The following is a 5,776-nucleotide window of genomic DNA, read 5'->3' as shown; positions in this document are numbered from 1 at the left end:
ACAAAAATACACTATTCAATCAACTTGCCCAAAAATCCCCCGCCCCAAATCTCACAACACATGAATTTCAGGAAACTCATAGACTAGAGCCAGGCAACTCAAATAGTATGATTCTGCCAACTCGTACAGTATTGTGAGGATATTCCCAACCTCGAAGAACTACGGATCTGGCAAAACAAAACCATACAGTGGATGTTGAATCCCTAACCACCAACCTCGCCCGTGGATCTGAAAGGAAATGGAGACAGAGGGTACAGTTGGACCTTACCTCGCGATTTCAACAACAAGTCCACCGCAGCGTCACCGGCGACCTGCGTTCCGCGCCAAGCTCCTCCGACGCGTGGACCACCGCAGCCCAGCACTCCTTCAGTCGCGCGTACACCGCAGCCCGGCGCTCCTTCAGCCGCGCACGCGCAGACAACCGAAAGCCAGGCCCTCCTCAACCGAGCGTGCGCGCACCACCGAAGCACCCGCCCTCCTCCGTCGCACGCACACAAGGCCCGCACCACGACCTCCGCTTTCTCCGGTAGAGTGCAAATGCGGCGAGCGAGGAGGAGAGGATGTGGAGGGGATTGGGGAGAGAGCGAGGAGGGCGAGAGAGGATTGGGAGAGACAGCGGCGCTCTCCAGGGCAGTTTCGAGATGTGTGCCAAACGGGCGAGAAGTGGCGGCCCCGCCCAGGCGATATCGTGTCGTGGAGAACGACGAACGGTCCCGACAACAAAACACCTGGTCGTGATCGCGCGCCTACGCCTCGCATCGGACGGCTGTCCACGCGAGTGCTCGCGACGGCAAACGAGCAGCCGTGCACTTTTTAGCATTTAGGAATTTTTAAAATGGTCGTGACTTTTTAAAAACATTTTCAGGATATGAGAGAAAAACTATAACAATACATGGTGAACATTTTGTTGTTAAAACGCGGTGAAATTTTTTGAAAATACACTATGAGATTTTTTTCCAAAACGTGGTGATTTTTTTTAAGTAAATCAAAAAGGGAAAAGAAGGAGACCCGTTACCGATGGAAATTTCTACAGGAAAGTCTTTGAGTAAAATAACAAATGTGAGCAGCTAGGAGAAAGAGCAAAAAAAGGAGTTTAATAGTCTGATTTCTATAAATGTTAAGTTGTGCTAGAAATTAAAAGATGAGATAAATGTTAACTGGTTCAAAATTCATGTGTTATTGCTAAACTTGTGAAACGATGACAATCACTTGATTTGAACGCTCTGGGTCGAGGCCAAATGCATGACGAGGGTGAACTTGGAAAAAGAAAAGACAAAGGGGTTGGGCTAGTTGCGTGTCGAACATGAGCTTGCAACTGGTGCAAAAGGGTGTAGCCATTTGTGAATAATAATGAACATGCAGCTAGGCTAAGTCATGTAGGACAAAAATGGTTGACCCCCAGTTTTCTGTTTATGGTGGACTTGCAAATGGCACAAAATATTGATGCCCCCTTCGACCTCGAGTTGCATGTCGGTGTTGGAGTTTCAACTAAGCCAGAAAGTCGGACCCAATTGCGAGTCGAGAATGGATTTGCAATTGGGCCAAAAAAATGTCAGGCCCCAGTTGCAAGTTCACTCTCAACTCACAATTTGGGAAAAAAGATAGAATTCGGTTGCGCGTCGATGAAATATCCTATTTGAAGCTTACTGCATCAAACTGTCGAGTATTTGCACAAGCGATCTCCTCGAGCGTGAGAATTGGGCCGGACCACTCCCCCATAAAGAGGCAGCCGGTTTTGGGAATCTTCCAGAAGGTTCCCTGGACCGGGTTTTTATTATACTGGTTTATCGGTTTTCTTTTGTGTTTTTTTTATTTTTCTGTTTAATTTATTTTCATGGTTTGTTTTTTCTCTTTATTTTTTCATTTCTTTTGTTTTCATTTTTTGTTTCTTTTTCAAGTTCATATTTTCTTGTTCACCTTTTTTTTAAATCTAAATTTTCAAAATGTTTCACATATTTCAAAATTGTTCGTTTTTTACAAAAAAACGAAAATATGAAATTTTATTGATATTTTAAAAAATTGTTTCCATTGCTCAAAAACTTCACAATTTTTAAATTTGCTCACGTAGTCAAAAAAGTTTGAAGTTTCCTTTTTCATGTTTTCCAGATTTTATTTGTGATTTCAAAATTTGTTCACATTTTCAAAAATGTTCAGAGTTTCAAATTTTATTCGTGTTTTCAGAAAATATTCATATTTTTATGTTCTCATTTTTCAAATTTTGTTCGCGTGTTTAAAAATGTTTGAGCAGTCCAAAATTGTTCACGCTTTCCGAAATATTCAGAATTTTTAAATTTATTATCATTTTCAAAGAAGGAGAAAGTATCAAAAAATCATGTTCTCGAAAACTGTATGCAATTTTAAATTTTGTTTGTATTTTCTTGATAGTTCAGAGTTTCAAATTTTGTTCATGATTTCAAAATTCGTTCTCATTTTTTCAAATTTCAAAATGTGTTCCAATTTTCCCAGATTGCGTGTTTTCAAAATTTTGCTCACAATGTTGAAAAATGTTCGAGTATAAAAAAGTATTCAGTTTTAAGAAAACACGTTTGAAATTTCAAATATCCTTCAAATCTACGGCTATTCCTAGTTCTTAAAGTACCACGCTTTTTCTTATTCATGAATGCTTTGTTGGTGCATTGGTATGCCGCTGCGTCTGAGAGCATAAGGTCTTGTGTTCGGCTCCTAGCCACGGCACCAATTTTTGGAATCTTGCAAACCACGGTCCTGCTGTTGGGCCGGCCCATGTGGCCATTTGTGTGTATGTCCGGCTGCTATTTGTCTCGAAATGCGGTGGATAGGAGCTCCCCCCGTCGACTATACTTGCAACCTACGATTAAAAAAAGTACCATGGGCCTAGTTGCGAGTTGAGTGTGGACTTGAAACTAGGGCAAAAAAGATAGGGCCCAGTTGCGGGTCAAAAGGGTGGATTTGCAACTGGACATAAAAAAAGAGTTGATGGTCAGTTGCATGTCGATAATGGACTTGCAACTAGGAGAAGAAAAACTTGGGGCCCAATTTATGAGTTGAGAGTGGGCTTGCAACTAGGAAAAAGGTTCAATGACCGTGACCATGTTGTGATGGCATGTGACGACGGCGATCTTTGAAACGGTCATGGCGATGCTGTGATGGCTTGCTTCGATGACCGCGGTGATGATAAGTGCATGGCACCCTTGATCCATAATCCTACTAAAGTTGAGCCAGTGAATGAGTCAAGCCATGAAAAAGTTGCGAAAATTATTGCCATGCATGTGGTCAAATTTCGTCGAGGAAACAATGGTCGTGTGCGTCAGCTTTGTGGACCCAGAATCGCTTCTGTATTTGAAAGGGAATCAGTACATGTTGCTGCTCATCATACAGAGCGTGTACCAATACATAGAAGAATATTTTTCAGATTGCATGCTGATAAAGAACCGAAGCCAGATGATATAGTTCCCACGTTTCGTACACCTCTAGAGAAGATTAGGATCGGCAGCTTCCTTTTTGAACTGCACGCACGCAGATATATTTGATGGAAACGGCAAGGATAACTTTCCATGTTTTATTTAATTAGGCCTCTATCTCTTTGGGTAGTCCTTTAATTATTTACAAGAGTAGTACTTTTCCTTGTAAAGGTTCACGTGAGTTATAAACGTGATAACCAAGTTGCTAGGAGTCCAAGTTGTCTTGGCCTTAGGCCATGTGCGTACGCGAGGGTCAATCGGCTATATAATAGCCAAGGTTGTTCTACGTCGGGATGAGTTTAGTTTTGAGATGAAAATATACAGAAAACGTCCGAGTCAAGGGCGGCAAGATCGTGTGTATTATTTGTGATTTTCCTAATGTGAAAATTTACTAGCGACGGAGTGTTGATCATCATATCAATGCCTACATGCTGATCTGAGGGGATCATTTTTTTTATTCGCGTATTTTCGTACGCGGGTGAAAATTATCTTGGAGGTTGCAGGAGGAACAAGGGGACGAACTGTTGATCAAGTATCGCCGTGAAAGATCGGGCCATCTACACGCATGAATATTGCATCTCGCTAGTTTGTGCTTCACCAAGTGGTATTCAGAGCTAAGGTTAGTCACGGCGATTCAGTTTGCAATATCGTCTCCGGAGGCGAGTATGAAGGTGTTGAGCAGGAACGTATTGATGGAGGAGGAAGGCATTTGCGAGGTTGTTCTTTTTCACACACGTTGCGTCGTGAAGGAACGGTGTGTCAATTTGACGATCGATGAAGGTTTTGCGGTCAACATGGCGAGCATTGAGGTGGTGGAAAAATTGGGGCTGAATATGGCGCCTCTTGAAAGACCGTACACGCTGAAGTGGTTGAAAGGTGAAATCAAAATTACGCATCGGATTTTACTAATTTTTTATTTGGGAAAATATTGTAGTGCGGAATTTTTTCACGTTTGTCCAATGCCCATGGTGTCCTGCCATCTGCTACTTGGGAACCCATGGTGCAAGCGCGTCGGGGCTGTTCGGGATGTCATGAAAAATAGTTATTCTCTATCGTCATGGAGAGGCCAAAGATTTTGTTTTATTCCTATGCCAGTGGATGTGTTCATGGCAGATTGGAAAGGCCGTTTGCAGAAAAGAAGAGAAGAGAAAAAACAAATAGAGGAAGAAGTTGATGCACCGATGAAGGGGGTAAATCTTTTGGTGGTAAAGGTTCAAGGGGATGGTGATGCAAAGGGGCAGCGATGGAGTGTTTTTAAAACACAGTGCAAGATCAAGAATCGTGCTTGCAAGTTGATAATTGATGGTGGTAGCTTTACAAATGTCATTAGCAAAGATCTTGTGCAGGCATTGGGTTTGTCCATGTGGCGACACCCGCAGCCGCATCACGTGGAGTGGCTATACAACTCCGGGAAATTAAAGATCACACATAAGGTACGCGTGAAGTTTGCGGTTGGAGATTATATTGATAAGGTGGACTGTGATGTTGTGCCGATGAACGTGTGTCAGTTGCTATTGGGAAGACCATGGCAGTTTGATCATGATGCAGTTCATGCTGGAAGATTCAATACATACACATTCAGGGCCGGCCCATAGGGCGGGGCAACGGGGTGACCGCCCTGGGCCCCTGGGAGGAAGGGGCCCCGGCCTAGGTAGTAGTACAGTATACAATAAGGCCAAAGCCCACCACGTAGCTAGCACTCACGGGCCGAAAGAATCGATCGCTACGCTCATGCAGGGCTCCATCGATCTCCTCCAATCTGCTCACCTCCTCGGCTCCTCCCCAAATTCTTCAATTCCAGAGAAGAGCGCCGCTTCCAAATTCGATGCGCCACTCCGTGCATCCATTAATGGAGACCAATGGTGTTATTCCCTTCCCCAATCATCTCTCTTTGCATGATCAACGTTCCCCATCAAGTAGAGGTTTGTGGCATCACCGCATCAGCCATCAGAGATGGTACGTGTACCTCCTTCCCCTAATCAAGTACTCTTTTGATTTGTTGTTAAATACCCCGGCATTGCGCCTCTGATTGCTCCATCTGATTCTTCTCTTCCTAGTTCATACTCTGTTGGCCTGTTCTTCAAAGCTTCATTGGATCCAGGGATGAGAAGGGTGTTGGGGATCGTTGCAGAAATTTAAAATTTTCTACGCATCACCAAGATCAATCTATGGAGTCTACTAGCAACGAGAAGGAAGGAGTGCATCTACATACCCTTGTAGATCGCGAGCGGAAGCGTTCAAGTGAACGGGGTTGATGGAGTCGTACTCGTCGTGATCCAAATCACCGATGACCGAGCGCCGAACGGACGGCACCTCCGCGTTCAACACACGTACGG

This window comes from Triticum aestivum, chromosome 7D, assembly GCF_018294505.1.
Source record: "Triticum aestivum cultivar Chinese Spring chromosome 7D, IWGSC CS RefSeq v2.1, whole genome shotgun sequence".
NCBI classification, from domain to species: domain Eukaryota; kingdom Viridiplantae; phylum Streptophyta; class Magnoliopsida; order Poales; family Poaceae; genus Triticum; species Triticum aestivum.
Note: the sequence above shows the minus strand (reverse complement) of the source record.